Source organism: Myotis brandtii, unplaced genomic scaffold (genome assembly GCF_000412655.1).
Source record: "Myotis brandtii unplaced genomic scaffold, ASM41265v1 scaffold39, whole genome shotgun sequence".
In the NCBI taxonomy this organism is placed as follows: Eukaryota; Metazoa; Chordata; class Mammalia; order Chiroptera; family Vespertilionidae; genus Myotis; species Myotis brandtii.
In genome coordinates, this window is record NW_005364953.1 from 4,673,352 (window position 1) to 4,694,340 (window position 20,989).

The 20,989-nt window shown below is 37.6% G+C and overlaps 1 pseudogene; it reads right to left on the minus strand.

Moving 5' to 3' along the window:
- Positions 1-882: 882 nt before the first annotated feature.
- Positions 883-20,989, minus strand: part of LOC102240339 — a 70,281-nt pseudogene continuing 50,174 nt past the window's right edge.

The window sequence follows — 20,989 nt, forward strand, 5'->3', positions numbered from 1 at the left end:
CTGGAAATTCTGTTTCTTTGTTACTAATGTTGTGGCCCCACCCCATAACAAATAAAGCACTTTTGATGTTTCTCTTGAAATTATCCTGTTTTCTTTGATTACAAAATCCCCATTATTAGCCGATTAAGAGTTAATGGTTAATCCCCATTATTAACCAGTTAATACAGTTTTTGTAATCAAAGAAAACACGATAATTTCAAGAGAAACATCAAAAGTGCTTGATTCAAAGTAATGTCCATCGCTAGCTACACATTTCCCCCATCTTTCAGGTAATTTGTGGATACTGTCCCAATAGAACTTTTCTCATTTTGAGGCAGACCATTCAGAGACCCAATTTTCCACTTCTTCATACATTTGAAGGGCTGCTCAGAAAGTGTGTGTGCCATCGATTGGAACAAGTGGTAATCTGAAGGAACAATACAACAAAATAGCATACATATCAAATCACATATATATCAACATATGTGTAACTCCATCTATTGAAAAAAATCTGCATTATTAACTGGTACACCTAGTATTTAAAAAATAAAATATCAAGCTGATGCAGTTGCTCACAGAAACCAAAAACATTTTTTTCTCATTAAACTTTGTGTTGATGGGTCTCAAAATTCTGTGACCAACTTTTGGTCAAGTTGTTTCCATTAAAAGTACAGATTTTTAAAACTAATAACTTAAAAACTGACACACACACACACACACACACACACACACACACACACACACACAGCACACATATCTATATATATAGAAGGTTTTATGATGCATTGTAATCATTAACCAGTCTTTTTCTATTAAAGTTAAATGGCCAATTGAGACAAACAGTTCTGAGACCGCTCTTCCACCGCTGATTAAGACCGGGGTGGCAGGTATTGAGGATAATATTCATTTAGCCTTCTGAGCTTTCTGGACTGATTTGGTGATTGCCAGCTCCAGCTGCCTTCTTGTCCACTGCAACTGTCTGTTTCATGACACAAACAGCGAATGGCCCAGAGGAGGGTAGTCTAAGAAGCTCTCAACATACATGGGTTTGTCAGAAACCATATTGACCATGGTAGCATCATCAGATTTCAGAAACGTTGAGCTATATTCCATCTTTTTTTCCAGAATGGCGATCAATCAATCTTCTTCAGCTCAGCAAATTTGCACGCAATGCGAACTGTGTGACAATCAGCACAAGTGCATATCCAAGCACTGATTTGACCTGGATGGCTCAGGTTAATCACCTAAGCTGTGCAGCCAGCTGCTTCCATTGGTGGATCATTTTTACTGTCACCAGCCTTATTGCTATGACGAACATCTTTGACAGACAGGTTCTTGACATTGAAGCCCACACTGTCCCCAGGAAGAGCTTCACTCAAAGCTTCATGGTGCAGCCCAGCTGGCATGGGTCAGTGGTTGAGCATCAACCTCTGAACCAGGAGGTCATGGTTTGGTTCCTGGTCAGGGCACATGCCCGAGTTGTGGGCTCGATCCCCAGTAGGGTGCGTGCAGGAGGCAGCCGATCAATGATTCTCATCATTGATGTTTCTTTCTCTCTCTCCCTCTTCTCCTTTCTTTAAAATCAATAAAAATATATTTTTTAAAAAGCAACAGACTTTACTTCAGTTGTAATGTTTACTGCAGCAAAGGTGACCACCATGCCAGGTTTGAGAACACCAGTCTCCACTAGGCCTACAGGGACAGTACCAATACTACCAGTTTTGTAGACAGCCTGGAGGGCCAGATGCAGGGGCTTGCCAGTTGGACCAGTTCGTGGTAGGATGCAATCCAAAACTTCAAGCAGTGTGGTTCCACTGGCATTGCCATCTTTACGGTGACATTCTATCCTTTGAACAAGACATATTAGCACTTGGTTCCAGCATGTTATCACCATTCTAACTAGAAATTGGCACAAATGCTACTGTGTCAAGGTCGTAGCCAATTTTCTTAATGTAGGTACTGACTTCTTTAACAATGTCCTCATACCTCTTTTGGCTGTAGGGTGGCTCAGTGGAATCCATTTTGTTAACACCAACAATCGGTTGTTTCACACCCAGTGTGTAAGTCAGCAGGTCTGCACATTATTGGAGATACCTGCTTCAAATTCACCAACACCAGCAACAACAATCAGGACAGCACAGTAAGTCTGAAATGTGCCTTTAATCATGTTTTTGCTAAAGTCTCTGTGTCCTGGGGCATCAGTGATGGTCATAAAATACTAGCTGGTCTCAAATTTCCACAGGGAGATATCAATGGTGATACCACGCTCACGTTTAATTTTCAGTTTATCCAAGACCCAGACATACTTGAAGGAGCCCTTTACCCATCTCGGCAGCTTCCTTCTCAAATTTTTCAATGGTTCTTTTGGCAATCCCACCATGTTTGTAGATCAGGTGGCTGATAGTGATAGACTTGTTGGAATCTACAAGTCCACTGACAATGATGTTGATATGAGTCTTTTCCTTTCCTGAGTGGTGGTTTTCATGACACGTGTGTTCTAGGGGAAAACCTGTTGCAAAAAAGAGAAATCAAATGTTTAAAAAAAGAAAAATATTTCCGATATAAGAAATCATTTACATGTTCTAATGTATCTTTATTGACAGGAAATACAAACTCAGGTCAACACACCTAACATATATACTCTATCTCCTGATAACCATAGATTGACGTTTCCATTTGCTTCAACCTCTTCTTGTTAGATAGCAGCAGGCCATGTGTGAACCCCTAGAATTGCAGTAAGTATAGTACATGTTTTTATGTCAAAAGTTCAAGCAGAGCTGCTTCCATTTAAAAGAAAAATATTGCGGCTTATTTTAGTTTCTCTTAGATAGTATGTTGGACAATATATTTCTAACTTCATTTTATTACCTTGCTACTTCTCTTTACTTCTATCCATGAATTGAAAGCATAATCTTAAGTGCCCTTCTAGGAGTACCGGTTTCCAAAAACTATGCATCTTTATAGCTAAGTATCCAGATGCTGTTTCTAAAACCAGATTTTCAATAAAGGTCTTTTTTTAAAAAAGGTGAAGAAGCAACCATATTATATCTCCAATGGAAAGTGTACTCTATTTCTTGATTGAGGTTGGTATACTCATATTCTGTTCTGTCTTCTTATCTAAATCTGTTTTCCCTAAAGACTTTGATCAAGTCATGCAAATTGAGAGGAAGCAGAGTTTGCCATCCTAAAGCATGCCTTTTGGGGATATCAATTATTTTAAGCTGGTTATTTTTAAGAAACGTAAGACTCAAGAAGAACTTTTGACTTTCCCCCTTTAACTGCCTAGAGCAGCGGTTCTCAACCTGTGGGTCGCAACCCCTTTGGTGGTCGAACAGCCCTTTCACAGGGGTCGCCTAAGACCATCCTGCATATCAGATATTTACATTACGATTCATAACAGTAGCAACATTACAGTTTTGAAGTAGCAACGAAAATAATTTTATGGTTGAGTCACAACATGAGGAACTGTATTTAAAGGGCCAGAAGGTTGAGAACCACTGGCCTAGAGGAATTTAGATAGAAAACCCTACTTAATGGAAGGGAGCTATCACCTTGGCATCATACTATAATCTAAGTGTGGTACACAGCGAGAAGCTAAGCAAAGTCTGTATGTTGAATTCCCTTCTGTGTCCCATTATTCTGTGTGTCCAAACAAGAATTTGATTATGACATGTTTGCTCTTTCTCATCTACCTGTGAGTTGCCTACTTTCCCTTTGAAGTCTCAGACCCTCCGCTTACCTCTCCTTAGTATAAAATGGCATATAAGCCTCAACCATCCAATATGTCCGCAAGTCTCATATTCTTACTGATCCCCATATACATATACATTTTTCCTTTTGGTCATTTTTTCTTGTTAATATGTTTCATGTTAATTTGATTATTATTCCAGCCAGAAAAATTTAGAAGGGTAGAAGAAAAATCATTTTTCTGCCCCCACAATACTAAAGTGTAACGATTGAATAAATATGATAAAATACACATTTATTAAACAAAATTATTGAAATTTAATAGTGGTAGCTATTACAACAAACTGTAGTTCAGATCCCATGATAAACACTTTTTAGGCATGATCTCTTTTGACACAACAATCCCACCAAGTATGTATAGTTGATCCTTGCTAGCCAGGCATTTAGCATGTTACTCTCAGAAGTTAAAAGGTTTCTTGAGAAGTTAACATAATCAAAATGCAAAAAATTCACTAATAAACTAATTACATAAAATTTATAACCACTTAATTAATCCTCCACGTTAAATACTAACATCCCTCTGCTTTCATTATTTCCTAGTCATAATCCAATATTTTAACACAGATATGTTCAAATTCATCACAAAATAAAATTTTAAATTTTGCAAAATATGCAAAATTTCATGAAAAGAAAATGATAATGAAAATTACTTGTGAAACCAATGACAAATGTGAATCTTGCAGAGATAGACCACTTAATAGTTAAATAAGAGACCATTGATGAGAATGATGCAGATAGAGTTCTTTGGAAAACTGATGAAGCTCTTTATTATTTTTCCAGAAATTACCCTATTAATGAGTATGCAAATAAAATAAAAAATAAAGTTCAGGGTATAATATGTTATTATACAAATTTTCAGAAAAATTATACACACATATATAAGAAAAGTCAAAATCAACATCAAATCAATCTTTGTTCTGAATAATGTATAATTCTAATTATAAATTCAGTTTTGTTCATTGTAAGATAAGCCCCGCTGGTGTGGCTCAGTTGTTGAACATTGACCTATGAATTAGGAGGTCATAATTGGATTCTGGTCAAGGCACATGTCCGGATTGTGAGCTCAACCCCCAGTAGGGGGCCAGCAGGAGGTGGCCAATTGATGATTCTCTCTCATCATTGATGTTTCTATCTCTCTCCCTATCCCTTCCTCTCTCTGAAATCAATAAAAATATATTAAAAAATAAATGTAAAATAAATATAATTTTGATTATTTTTTCAAGATTCCCTCCCAATTAAACCTTTTATTCACAATTTTCAATGTATTTGTGGCTCTCTTTTCAAGTGTATTCACTTAAGTAGACTTTTCTGATGCCAATTACTCTTTGATATTGAGGACTTCCTACATTATTATCAATGTGTATGCTATTGGTGGAAGTGGAATTCTTGAGGTGCCTCAAAGTAAAGAAATTCCTGAGGACCCCATGGAAAGATGTGTTTCATGGAAAGTTTTATTGATGATGTAAAATTAAGGGGTTTTCCCCCCAAGGTCCCATCTCTGTCTCACAATGGAAAAAGTCCAATCTTGTCTTCAGCAGGGCCAGAATTAAGGCCACTGCCCAGGGTTTCTGCTCTATATTACAGTCTAGCCCAGCATCTGACTAGCTTCGCTTGTATTCCCAGCTGCAGTCCATTGCATGTAGGGTCTGCATGGCCATGGGCCTGTGGTTGCTTAAAGTCACAAGGCTATGGAAAGAGAACAGGCGAGTGCACTGGTGAGTGCAGGTCATGAAACAAGAGAAAACAAGAGTCAAAGCAAGAGCCAAGAGCAAGGGAACTTTTTGTCTAGGGATTTTAATCCAAAGCTTCTTCAAACTAACCAATCAACCTTTCAAGATTTCAAATGCTTCTGATGGAGTCCACCACCTAGCCACTCCGTTGTTTCCTAGGCTAGACTGACAGGCAAGCAACTCCCCTACACACCCCAACTTCTACTGCACATGTTCCTGTCTCCCTCTTCTTCCTCCAACAATCCAATGCTCAATGGGGGAAGGAGGGGTATTAATCCCCTTGGAGGTACAATGCTGCAATTCTTTAGGGTGTGAAGTTGTAGCTTCCTGGTCCAGCAAGCAGGTTTATGCTTCCCAGATAAATATGCTCAATAATGTCTGACTCTCCCTTTGCTCTCTTCCTTTATTAATATTGACTAGCTAATTATGATGATAATATTTATTTTAAAAAATATCTCTTTATTGATTTTAGAGAGAGAAAGTGAGAAGGGGAGAGAGATAGAAACATCAATGATGAGAATCATTGATTGGCTGCCTCCTGCACACCCCTTACTGAGGATCGAGCCTGCAACCCAGGCATGTGCCCTGACTGGGAATCGAACCATGACCTCCTGTTTCATAGGTCAATGCTCAACCACTGAGCCACACCAGCCAGGCCTATGATGATAACATTTAGATGAGGAAACAATTTCTGAAAATAGAGTACCTTGCTGTAACAGTCAGGGTCCAGTCAGGGGACAAAAGCCACACTAGTTATTTGAGCATAGAAAATTTAACATATAGAATAATTAGCGAAGTATAAATATTGTTAAATTGATAACTGCAAAAGCAAAAAGAGAATACTGGATTATCATAGAGTTAGCAAATACAGGAAGCAGCTATCACATCTAGGGCTGGACAAACAAGAGAGACTGGAATTATTAAACTTAGAGGAAGGGCTCCATGGTGCTGATTCTCAGATCTCTGAAGAGGAGGCACTGGTGACTCTGGGGTAAGGGGAAGCAGGTTAGATGAGGCTGGTTCAGTAAGTATTGAAAAAATGGCATACGAGGATTCAACTCCTACTATGGGACAGACCTGTTGCTTCCAGGGTGTAGATGAATGGTTCCCAACCTTTTTTTGGCCATGCCCGACCTAAGCATCTCTAAAATACTGATCCTCCCAGACATATAATTCTTATTACTCAAAAAGTGAACATGGGGGAAGACTAAAAGGCCATTAACTTGGTCTAAACAAGCTTCCAAAGAACATGGCATCCATGAAAGAGAAAAATAAAAGAACGAAAGGACAGTTGAAGTACTGAGGAAGAAACAACTAAGAAATTGTTTAAAAAATAATATGAAGTGATATGAAAAAATAGGAAATAAAGTTTCAAAACATACAATTGAAAACTGAAATGCATAAATATGTCACAATATATGTTTATATACTGTATATGAGGCCCCTAGGACCATAAGAAATGCAAAAAATGCAGTTAATAACTCATTCTCAAATAGCCCTCCTTAAAAATCAAATTACTCCCCTGTAGTGCTTATGCCCCACTTTGGGAATCACTGTTGTAGATACTTCATGGGGAGACACTCAAAGGTACAGGAAATCAACATGAAACTAACACAGATTAAGCAGGAAGGAGCATGTTTCTTCTTTCTCCTCCAGCCTTACAGTCTCCCAGTAACTGAGCACATAGCCAGCTGGCAAAGCAGAAATGTGTTTTTCAGAGTCCTGGCATCAGCATCACAAAGAATAAAGAAGGGTGATTTGAATCTGAGAGATAATAGCTTCACACCTGGCACAGCCCACCTTTTTAGCTACTCCATGTCCATTAACATCCTTCTACACATATTTGAACTTCAATACAATAAAAATAACAACGTGTTTCCAACACTAACACAACGCAGTTATTGTTCATAAAATCAAAGATTTTTTTTTCATATTCCCCTTCGAATGAGGAGACAAGAAGTAACAATAGCCATTGCATCCAACTTTTGGAGACAGTTACACTATTCATCTCTGGCGCACTTGCCTAAGAAATCAGCTGGTGATGGTAGAAGCAGGATTTGAAACCCAAACTGTCTCAAAATCTGAAACTCTTTACAAGGCAACCAAGTGTCTCTCAATAGTAAACCTCTATGTCAAAGTAATATAGATACTACTTCAGTGTAATATAAGGTGGTTACATCTAAACAACATGAAAAATTATGACTGAGTCAAAAACAATAAACTGGAGAAAATAAGCTGAATAATCCAATTCTGACTGGAGTGTTATATTAGCATATCTGGTAACAATAAAATTTTGAGAAGTAAACTTTATAACAAAATGGTCCTGCATTATTTAAAGAGTTGGAACAATAATAACTTCTACAGTCCTTTATCACATTACCCAAATATTTAATCTAGTTATTACTTCTGACAGTTCATTTTTATGTTGTCTGCTAAATTAGGCATAATATTGTGGAGATCAGAAGAGCAAGAGTGAGCAACAAAGGGTAAGATAGACTTATTTTTTGACCATTCCTATGCAAGAGAGACAGATTAGTATATGGCTTCTGTTATTCAGCACCATGACAATACATTTGTTGTTGAAACACTTCTGAAGAAATTTAAAATTTTTATGCTTCCTATATGATAATAAAAAACATTATGGCCTGCTGCTATTGATGAGATTTTCCACCTACAGCCAGCTGTGTGCAAATGAAAGATTTAAGCTCATACTGTTCAGCCTGTTTTCCTTTTTTTTTCTTGTAATAAGGCAAAGAACACAAAAATAAAACTTAACCACTCTTATGAAAAGTTATTTATGGTATTTTTTCTGGAGGTGAAAAAATATAAATTTTCTCTCTAGTGATAACAAAATACAGTAAGGGGATCATATGTGTTGGAAAGTTAGACTTATGTTTTTTTTTAAATATATTTTTTATTGATTTCAGAGGGAAAAGGAGAGGGAGAGATAGAAACATCAATGATGAGAGAGAATCACTGATTGGCTGCCTCCTGCATGCCCCCAACTGGGGATTGAGCCTGCAACACTCTATCCATGGAACCAAACCATGGAACCAAACCGGCTAGGGCTAGACTTCTGTTTTTATAAGGTATATTATTCTATTTTGCTGAAAGTAAGGTTTAACATCTGAGACAAATGTTTGAAGGAAGTGAGGAAAGGAGCATGAAGAAAGGAGATCTAGTGACGGAGTTAAAGTCATTGTGTGAGCATTGATTGATTGCCTGTGTTTGGCTATAATAAACATTATGATATGCCAATGACAAGAGCTTCAGGGTTTTATGCCCATAGGCTTGCCTACTTGGAATTACCATCAATGTTAAGGGAATATCACCTCATATTTTCTCTTAAGAATGTTTCTCTGCAATGACATGTTTATTGTTTTTAGGCATTTTAAATTTATCTGAAAGACCTTGTCTGCCATTATAATTGCTCAATCTACATGTTTATGTCTTCATTATGATTCACACATTTTATAGTTTTATATTATACTAGAGGCCTGGTGCATGAAATTTGTGCACTGGGGGGGGCTGTCCCTCAGCCCAGCCTGCACTCTATCCAATCTAGGACCCCTTGGGGGACATCCCTCTCACAATCTGGGACTGCTGGCTCCCAACCACTTGCCTGCCTGCCTGCCTGATCGCCCCTAACTGCCTCTGCCTGCCAGCCTGATCACCCCCTAACCACTACCCTGCCAGCCTGATCGACACCTAACTGCCCCCGCCAGCCTGATCGCCCCCAACTGCCCTCTCCTACCAGCCCTGTCTCCCCCAACTGCCTTCCCCTGGCGGCCCGGTCACCCCCAACTGCCCTCCCATGCTGGCCTGGTCATCCCTAACTGCCTTCCCTTACAGGCCTGGTCCCCCCCAACTGCTTTCCCCTGCTGGTCTGATCGCCCATAACTGCCCTCCCCTGACGGCCATCTTGTATCTGTGTGCACTGACATCTTTGAGGGTGGGGCAGTCAATTAGCATATTCCCTTCTTATTGGCTTTGGGCACCACCATCTTTGTGACAGTGTGAGGGTCAATTAGCATATTCCTTCTTTATTAGGTAAGATTATCATTAGGCAATATTTTAGGTTACATTACATTTTATCTTTCTTATAAAAAGTACCTGTCACGTAGTAGGTATTCATAACATAGTTTGTGAATGAATGAAAAAGTGAATAATTGGCAAAATACAGAATAGACGAAACCTTATTGAGAATGGGACTGTTTCATTTATCTATGTATCTTTTGAGTTTAGCACAGTGTTTATTACTTAGTAGATGCTCAGTAAATGAGTGAAGATGAGGAGGGAATTTAAGGGATATTTATGAAGAGAAAGCCATCATGATGAATTAGAAAGAATACTGATTTGGAATTCAAGCACAGTTCTGGCTTTTATAAACTAATTCTACCAGACTGTGTAATTTTAAATAAGTTATTTTACTTACTTGGTCTTTAGCTTATTTTCTATTAATGATAACAATATATTTTTCATAAGATTGTTATGAGAGTTAAATAATAATGAATGTATAATACTTGATAGAATGCTATACAGAGTGGAGTTTTTCATGAAGTTGGACGCTGAAGATGCTATAAAGAGCTAAGAGACAGGAGTTCAACTATCATGTTGGATAACCGAAGGAAAGGTTGTGACTTTTAATATGACAGTTTTTCATACCACAGTTGAGCAGAAACAGAGGTAATGGCATAATAAATGCTCTTGAGAGGATTCTGACAAAAAAAAGAAAAAAAGATTACATATAGACTGTATCAAATTCTTTAATGCCAAAGCATTTTTTATGATAATTCATTGGTGCTAATATTTTCTCTTCTATGACACTGTTGAAGAACTATAGAAGCAGTGTGGCATATGTGTTTGGCTTGCTATGCAGGTATATCTGGGTAAAGATCACGTGGAAGCACCAATAGTACAGGTGGCTTTAAAACCTATGTTAAAATCTATATAATAAAGAGCCAGGATCGTAATGACTGTTAGAACCGAAGGTGACCAGACCAGAAGTCAGTGCTGGGTTGCCGTGGCAACTGGGGTGCTGTAGGCGCCCCGATCCAGCACTGACTGCCTAGGGGGCTGCAGATCAGGCCCAGAGAGAGGCCTGCAGAGAGAGATGTAGGGTCTGATCCATAGCCTCTGTAGCAGCTGTTGATCAAAACTTGCCTCTCTTTCTCTCTCCGCCTGGCCCATAGCCATGCCTACATTTCTCTCCAGGCCTCCACTGGGGCTGCTGATCAGCCCCGCCTTTCTGATCAGTCCCCGTTGATAGGCTCAGAGACGCTGACTGGCATAGAAACTGACCAATTAGAACCAAATCTGGGTGAATGTAAGGAGCCAATGGCTGCCTAGGAGGCAGAGCTTTTGACACTGACTGGCATAGAAACTGACCAATCAGAACCAAATTGGCTGGCAAAGGAGGGCAGTTGGGAGAGAGATCAGGCCAGCAGGGGAGGGCAGTTAGGAGTGATTGGGCAGGCAGAGGCAGTTAGGGGCGACCAGGCCAGCAGCGGGGAGCAGTTAGGGGCGAGATAAGGCCAGCAGGGGAGGGCAGTTGGGGGTGAGATTAGACCAGCAGGGGAGGGCAGTTAGGGGAGATCAGGCAGGCAGGCAGAGGCATTTAGGGGCAATCAGGCAGATAGGCAGAGAGGTTAGGGACAATCAGGCAGGCAGGCAGAGGCAGTTAGGGGCAATCAGGCAGGCAGAAGCAATTAGGGGTGATCAGGTAGGGAGGCAGAGGGGTTAAGGGCAATCAGGCAGGCAGGCAGGTGAGTGGTTAGGAGCCAACAGTCCCAGATTGCAAGAGGGACATCCAGTGGGATTGGGCCTAAACCGGCTGTCGGACATCCCCTTAGGGGTCCCCGATTGGAGTGCGTACAGGCTGGGCTGAGGGAACCCCCCCTCCGTGCACAAATTTCGTGCACCGGGCCTCTAGTTTATAAATAATAGCATAGAAAGTTCATCAAGAAAGAAGCTACAAGTCCAGAACCCGAATGAAATTATTATGGTTTTGGGATATTCTCATTTAGTTTTCATAATCATATGTATTTGCCTGGTAGCAAACATAGTGTGCATAATATTTGCATATTTTTCATATAACATTTTCCTATTGTAGGGAGCGGCTATAGGGTTAAGCCTCAGACTGACCTGTTGGAAAAGCCACAAACAAGTCCCAGCTTAGAGGGCACAGCCCTCTTAGCATAATTAGGCTTGACCTTATGATGCTTCCTAGATCTTATCTGTATAGCTAATGGGCTGAGGGAGATGCAGCAAGTGCTGCCAAAACAAGTGAAACTCACAAGAACATTGTAATTATCGTGACCACTACCTTGTTTACGTTTGGCTATAAAATAAAGGCTCAGCTTGCTGTCTGGATCTATCTCTGTGGCCTCAGCCAGGCACAGGAGATCCACCTAGACCCAGTTTATTCTCTTTGTCTGTCTTTTCTACATCCTTCGCCACCCCCCCTCAGGCTCACTGAACCCTTGGCTGAGCTGGCCCAGCACATCCTATGTTATTAAAGGGTTATAATATTTTAATGATTATGTAACATGTGTGTAATATCACTTAATTAACCAGCCATAAAACAATATTTTTATAATTTTTCATAAATACAAATAATAATATAATGATCATCTTTGTGCATTATTTCCCTGTGGTAAATTTCTGGAAATAGAATTATTGGATCAAAGCATTTTAACATTTTGTGGCTTCTGCACGAAGTCTTTTTAAAAAGATTACCAACTTACAATATATGACAGTTTTAACACATCCATTAACTAATATCACAGATTTCTAAATGCATATTAGCTAATGGATCTGTAAAATGTTCTTTTTTCTTTATAGGTGTTCCATGTTTCAGTCATGATAGTTTGAGTTGTGCCTTTGCTCATTGGTACCTTCTAAAGCAGTGATGGCGAACCTTTTGAGCTCGGCGTGTCAGCATTTTGAAAAACCCTAAATTAACTCTGTTGCCGTGTCACATATAGAAATTTTTTGATATTTGCAACCATAGTAAAACAAAGACTTATATTTTTGATATTTATTTTATATATTTAAATGCCATTTAACAAAGAAAAATCAACCAAAAAAATGAGTTCGCATGTCACCTCTGACACATCACTGTAAAGTATATTGCCTTTGTTTTGTGGCAATAAATTATTAGTGTGAATTCTAGGCTTCATCTTGTTTTTCAGATTTTTTTTGTGGGTCTCAGGCTTACCCCTCTTATTCCTTTACATAAGCAAAGTGTTCGATTTGAATATTACCTAATAGCTGATTTATTCTACCTTGAAAACTCATCTAGAAGCTTTAAATTTCTTGTCCAACAACATGAAGATGACACCTTGAATTCTATACACTGAGATGGATCATATTGATTCAAATGTATTTGTTTCTCTTTCTAATGAAAAGATAGATAACTATGATGAATAGTGCATCAGCAAAGATACATATTTTTCCAAGAGAGAAATGAATAGGACTACATGAGGATTCCATCTGGCACCTGGACCTCATCAGCAACTTATTGTAATCAAAATGAACTATACTCAGGTTAAAATATGGTTTAGCACCTTCCTCAAAATAAAGCAGGAAAAGCTAAATTTATCTATTATTTTAGGTTATAAATAGGTCAAGGGTGAACAGAAGAAAGGAGTAAGCACTTCTTCAGTCAAATTTGAGGCCATGGGAGAATGGTAGAGAATAAAACATGATAAATATGATTGGTAATGCATAATAGGCATAAATGGTAATTATAAAATTTACTGTCAGGTGTTAAGGTATTTTCGGCATCACAAATCAACATTGGACAGAATGTGTTTTTGGTACACTTAAATGATCCAAGCCAGGATGAATGAATATAGAAACAAGGGAAGATGAAAGCGTGAGGAATAGACAATAAGAACAAGACTATGAGAGGACAAAGACCTAAAGGAATTTTATTAATAGAAGAACCCATTACTTCAGTTGCCTTCTATTCCCAATCACATTTTTTGTGATGTCCCTGCCCCAAGGCCACTAAGATACTACACAGTTTCTGACATATATTCTTATTTTATGTAAAATAGTATGTGGCTTCCCCCGCTCCAAATAATTCACAGGGACAAAATGAAAAATTCCATTGATAGATGAGTTTTAAATACAATAGCCCAGAATCTTATTAAATTAGCAGTTCTAGAAATAAATTTGAAAAGTATTGCTAAAATTTGACTTGGCATTTTCTGATCATTTAGAGCTTAATAGTAAGGTGATTTTTTTCTTAATGGCGGAGTAATTGTTTCTGCTGGTTTAATGTTTAATAAAATAATATTAATTTGGAAAATGATGATTGGGGAATTAAATTACTCATCTAAGAGATTGTTTATAAACACCAATTAAAGTTTTGCAACAATTGAAACATCACTAATAATTATGTGTATACATATTTTATATTTGTATATTAGGACTTCAACTTTACTGAACAGTAACTTGGCAGAATATAAAACAAAATGTAGTCCTAATAGAAAGGATTAGATGATTGAAAAAAGGCAATGTAAGGGCAAGAAACAATTTAAAAGAGTTAGTCTTCATTTCTCCCCTAATTCAAGGGACAAACTCTGACACTTCCATGATAGATCATGAGGATTAGAAGTTCTAAACTATGAAAACTTTCATTTTCTCATCTTTAATGTGGGACGGAATGTGTCATAACTATTTCACAGTGTTGTTATGATCATCAAATGAATAATGGATGTAAAAACACTTTGGCAATTTTAAAGTAATATATTTCTTAAGGGTATTATTGCTTCTAAAATCTAGCATACTAATATATTTGATATGTTACCATGCCTCAGGATAGTACATTCAGACATCAAGAAAAACACAAATCAATTAATATAAAAAATATAAAGATCCCATAAGAAATTATTTTAAAATGATGAAAAATGCATTAGTTTATATTATTATCAAGATAAAGATAAAAATTGACAACTGAATTATTTGTATGAGAGAAAACACCTATTTCATAGATGAGCAGATACATACATTTCAAAAATTCTTGCTCACATAATTTTGTTATATGCATACTATAAATTGCATTTCATAAATTTTAGTATTCATGGCAAAAATGTGCATTATTAAAATAATAAAACACATTTTATTTTATTTTAGGACAGCCTTTACAATTCTGTTAAGATAATCTTAACCACATGAAACATACTGACATTAACTTAACACTAACAAAATTTGCACTGTATAATCTAGACTAATGATAACTCTACCTAAACCAGGACTTTTAAAAGGAAAAAGAATAGGGGGCGAATGCCATCTTCAATGAAAAAAAGCGTGATCCATTTTTAGTTTCAGTAGGTGGAAACAATTTAACTTTAAGAAAAAATTATCAAATTTAAACAAGGCTATCACACATTTATTTGTGAATATGTAATAGGTGCACAGAGAACTGGCACAATTTCAAGCTGTTAATCACAGATTTCTAAATACATATTAGCTAATGGATGTGTAAAATTATGCTTATCTTGTCTTAGATAAATGCCTAATTAAAAACTCTTTGAAGGAAAAAAATCTTCACATTATTAAAGAGAAAAGAAAAGAACATTATGTGAAGTTATATGTAACTTTAGAGAGAGAGAAATTATGATTTTTTTTTCACCATAGAGTACTTTGCTGGATATTTAATAGTTGGAGTTTGCAGACCAAGTAAGAATTTTAGGTGTTTAAAACATTGCTTATGCAACATACAGGGTACCACAGTTGATTCTCAGAGATGAATTTTATATTCAGATTTATATGTTAGCCTACTAAAGCATGAGGCAATTAAATACATTTCTCAGACAATGATTTGCTACATTCTCAGTAGAAATCATAAGCAGGATACTCTGGGACTTACATTAATTAATTAAAATGAAATGTGCAATAGTACTTCTATTCAGAGTTACACTATATGTTCAAATCTTAACTGAAGTATATAAAGACAAACAGGAAAAATAAGAGTACTCCAGGATCTAAATTTGATACTTTGTTTACCTGGGCTTATGGTGAAGACACAATCACTTCATGAATGGTACAGACAATTAAAATACAACAACTCAGTAGAACTGTATCATACTAGAGACCCTTCAGGCTCAGAGTTTTTTTTAAAAAAATATTTTTATTGATTTCAGAGAGTAAGGGAGAGGGAGAGAGAGATAGAAACATCAATGAGGAGGATCATTGATTGGCTGCCTCCTGCATGCCCCCTAGTGGGAATCAAGCCCATAACCCAGTCATGTGCCCTTGACAGGAATCAAACCCAAACCCTGGACCTTTCAGTCCACAGGCCGACGCTCTATCCACTGAGCCAAACCAGCTAGGGCCAGGCTCAGATTTTAATAATATAGAATATCCAATTCCATCAAAGGTACCAAAGGTTTGTGAGATTTGCCTTATTAGCATTGTATAAGTACCGTATTTTAAGGAAACTTAGCAGACACAAATCCAGTTTTAAAACAGATAAATTAGGGGTGGCCATTTATTTTGTAAAGAGAACTTCCCTGTTAGAAAACATTCAGCTTTAACATAATCCCGTTCTCTTGCTTATTGCATTCAAATGTGTTATATTCAGTAAAATTAACTTACACACAATATTTAGGAAGACATTTATGGGACAAAACAAGTTACCCATGCATTTATTTGGACTATAAAAGCTATGAAGGACAATCATATATAGATAATCCATATCCTTGTGTAAAGATTCTTACATTTTTTAAGTGTGTGAATTCATTGCACTTAATTTAAAAGTTCTGCTACTATGGTTGCTGAACACTAGAACAGTCCCTAAAGAAACATTAAAAGTCAAATCACTCAGTGTGTTGGCATGGTCTATTGCATAACCTGAGTAGTATTCGGGTGTGGGGGTCCAGAAAGAATATCCTTAGAATGTGCCACCCTGGCATGAAGATTATTTCAAGCTGAATTTAAAGCCCAACAAAATCAAGAGGAGTTTTCTTTTGTTTGTTTTTGGTTTTTGTTTGTTTGTTTGTTTTTTACCTTCCCCTTACCTGTCTAAGCAAATTCAGTTAGAAACACCTGCTTCAGGAAGGAAACCTTAGCATATTTACTTTAACACATATGAACTAACTGTGCCAGACAGGGAGGATCCAAGCAGTCTGTTAGATTTTTCTCTGTGTCCCATTGTTTCTGGTGGCTCAGCAAGAATCTGTTTACTACATCTTTGCTCTTTCTCATCTACCTGTGAGCTGTTCTTAGTTCAGAATGACATATATACTTCATCTTGCCTCACTGTCTTTGGAATTTTCATCTTTATGTGACTTCCCCATATTAAAACTTGATTTTCTTCTGTGAGTTAATCTGCTGTAGGTATGTGATTGAAATAATTTGACCAACCAGAAAAATGAAGGGGGCAAGAGGAAAGTTTCCCTGTGCCACACATAGGTGTTCACTTATGTGATAATTCATGGAACCATGTAGTATTTTGTGTACTTTTCTATAAGTCTCTTATACTTCATTTAAAAAGCTAAGCCAATTTACTAAGAATGCAAATGTGCAAATTTCAGGTCCTTTGCCTATTTTTTAAAATATATTTTTATTGATTTCAGAGAAGAAGGGAGAGGGAAAGAGAGATAGAAACATCAATGATGAGAGAGAATCACTGATCAGCTGCCTCCTGCATGCTCCCCACTAGGGATAGAGCCTGCAACCTGGGCATGTGCCCTTGACCAGAATCGAACCTGGGACCCTTCAGTCTACAGGCTGACACTTTATCCACTGAGCCAAACCAGCTAGGGCGCAAATGTGCAAATTTAAACTTATAATTATGAGAACCTTTCAGAGCCTGTTCCTCAATTTTAACATGCAGAAATTAGTCCTTCAAAAAATGCTGTTTTAATAGAATGGGTCAGGAATATTCACTTGGCTAAATGATTTTCCGTATAAACAAGAATCATAGTTTTCTGCCAAGAAAATGTACTCTAAAAGTTGGAAAGAAAGCTAAGGATTCTTATATTTCCCTGTGGATTGAATTTAGGTCAGTAGAAAGGGGAGGGGTGGGAAGGGAGGAAGAATCTGGAATGGAAGAGAGGGAGGATGATGTTGAAAAGTAAACTTGTAATTCATAAAACCAACATTTTATCCTACTTGACAAATTATAAAAAATGGTGAATTCGATGTATTTTTTCTGCTGACAATTATGAGGTATATTTTCTCCCTCCAAGAGCAAATGGGAAAGCCATCTGAATTAAAAAGATCTTTGTTTAAATCTTAGTTGCTCTCCTGTTCTTAAAGATCCTCATGTCTCCAAGCCTGTAAAACCAGAATAGTAGCACCTTGTTGGGGTCCCACCCCAGCAGGTCCAGGGGTTCCCAAAGGTGTGGACAGAGTCGGCGAAGAAGGAATGACACGGAGACAGTGTTCAGTTGATCAGCATAGCGAGGTTCTTCCTTTATTCTCCTGTTACATCTGTATTTATACCATTTGATTTTAATCCTATCCATTCTATTCCAAAGGTTAGGACGTTTGTTATCTCCAGTCCAAGGTCACTACTCTATTGTTCTGTTAAGCTACAAGGAAGTAACTGAAGGAGATTATCCTAAGTAAAGATTATGTAGCTTAAGCGTGATTGTTCATAGTTAAAGTGATTAACTACCCACCTGGCACTTAGTTAAGGGGTTTTACTGATTCCCTTCCTTACTCCTGTTAATCCCTAACTCTAGGGAAAAATCCCCACCTGGGGAAACAACCTTTCCTAGAGAGGTGACCTTGGTTAAAACACATAGCGCTAAGAAGGGGAGCAAACATATTAAGAACAGTATACCATATACCCCAGGTCCCTTGAAACATATGCTGTGCAGATGTTTCTTCCCTGCAGCGACTGTGTCAAGCAGCAAGGATGGGCTGGCTTCCGGCAAATTCCCCCTTTTTTATTTTTTAAATGATAGCGCGTGAAAATCAGCGGCCACTTCTCAGATTGGGTTGTTTAAGACTCGGAAGACCTGTTTGTGACTTTGCCAACAGGTCAGTCCGAGGCTTAACCCTATATCAGCTCCCCACAGCACCTAGATTGCATGCAAATATATTTGATAAGCATAAGCTCTCCAAAAATATTATCTGATTACTACTTTTTAATTTTTAATATATTTTTATTATTGATAGTATTACAGATATCTCCCATTTCCCCTCTGTTACTCTCCTCCTCCAACCCATTCACCCCAGGTCTTCACTACCCTATTGTCCTTGTCCATGGTTCTATGCATACAAGTATATAAGTTCTTTGGTTTATCTCTTCTCGACCCCCAACCACACATTGAGTTATGATTACTACTTTTTCAAAAGGTTGAGAAGACCTCTGGTGCTGGCTGAGGTGAAATAAGCCTGATGTAAAACAAGCCTAACTCTCCTGCTGAATACAGTGAAAAACTCTAGACAACCCCCCCCCCCAAAAAAAAAGCAAAGATGAGAAGTAATACCCAGCAGATTGGGAGGGCAGTCAAAACCTGAAGAAAGACCAGTGGTGATAAATTTTCTATTGTGCTTTTATTCTTCTTTACCTGCAGGCTTTGATGAGTAGACAAAGCCATACTGGGGACTTGCAGTGGTTGCAGGCAGTCAAAACTTCAAGAGGCATCTAAGGCTTCAAGAGAAAAACTAGTATTCCTGGGTAAAGAAGCCTCCGTTCTGCAGTGTGGAAGGCATTGCCATGGTTTCTTTTTTCTCTCTATTCTCTTGCTGCTTCTCCCAAGAGCAGGGCTGTACACACTGAAGTGAATCTGTGCAGGTGGCTACAACTCTGAGAGAATGCCATTTTTCTTTCCAGAGCAGCAGAACTAAAGGGCCCCTGGGATTTGCATTGGAATCATCACCTGTAGAAAGAAAGACAGAACTTGTGGTGTAAACTTAACTCAGTCAATTGCTTGCTAAAACAAAAGCACATAAAATTTATCCCGAGCAATTTAACAGGCCTCTAGAGTCTCATAACATAAAATTTAAAATACTCATGGTGAAATTTAAAAAAACTAGGTACACAAAAATGGAAAATCTGACCAATTCTTAAGAAAACAAAATAAAACATTGAACAGATGCCAACCTCCAATGTGTTGGAATTATCAGACAAAAACTTTAAAGCAGTTCATATAATTATCCTCAATGAGGAAAACAGCTTTGAAATTAATGTTAAGATAGAAGTACTTAGCAAAAAATAGAAACTGTGAAAGTAGAACCAACTGGAAAATTTAGAACTGAATGATATAATACCTTAAATAAAAATACTAGCTACATAAACTCATTTATCAGAATAAGTTGATAAAGAGTCAGTAATAGAACATAGATCAAGAGAACTTGTCCAATTTGAAGACTAGAAATAAAAACAATTGAAAAAATAAGCAGATTCTCTGAACAATATCAAATGCTCTTAACATTTATGTCACTGAAATCCCTGAAGGAAATAAAAAAATATTGATAAAGAAAAGTATTTGACGAAATGTCTGAAATTTTCCCAATTTTAGTGAGACATAAAGTTACAGGTTTTGTTCAGTGAACTGCAAAAGAATAAAATTTCTTAAAAAGGCCAAGACACAGTATAATCAAATGACTATAAACAACATCTTAAAGGCCAGGAGAAATTGAAGCATACTGTAGTAATGTTCTCCCACTATACATGATGTGATATAGAAGTAAGTGTCTGTTTCCCCTAACTATGACATTTTGGCATTATTTTAAAATTATGTAGGTATGAGACACCTACATCTCAGCTTGATTCAATGTGGGAATCAGAAATATGTGGTGAAAAAAATGAGGCCTACTTGACAAAATCTATTGGTATGACAGCTGGAAAGCTTTTTGGGAGAGAGCTTACTGTAAGTCAAGAAAGAACTCAGCATGAAATTGCCACTGGATGAAACTTTGGCCATTGTAGAGAAGGGCAATTCCAAGTGAAGCACGGTCTTGCTTTCATTTGTCCTCTGTTCTAGCTCTCATTCATTTTTTAAGTAAATATTAATGAACATTGTGGTGAATGAAGCAGATATAGTTACTTCTGTTGACTATTTCAATCTACTTTGGATTGTGTCAGAATCCTCTGTAGCAATTATAATTAAAACTTGAACTTCCTGTGCATAAAATCTTTGGTTAAAAAACTCTTGGGAGTTTCAAGATGGCTGTAGAGTAGGTGGAAGGTACATTCATCTCCTCCCGGCACCAAACTGAATTTACAGCTAAATTATAGAGCAATCAACCTGAATTACCAACTGGAGTATAGGTGAACAGGAGTGTTATATCCAAGGATTTATAGAAGAAGCTACATAGGCATTGGTATGAAGGGCAGATACATGAAGAGGGTTGGCCCTTGCACCCATGTGTGGTGGCTGAGAAGCCAGAGGGATATAGGCTACCAAAGTCCCCCATGAGAAAGATAAGTATCACATGATCTCACTCATTTGTGGATTAAAATGAACAGCATAAACTGATGAACAAAAACAAATCCAAAGACAGAGAAGTATCAATTAGATGCTTAGACCTCAGAGGGAAGGTAGGGGAGGGTGAGGGTTAGG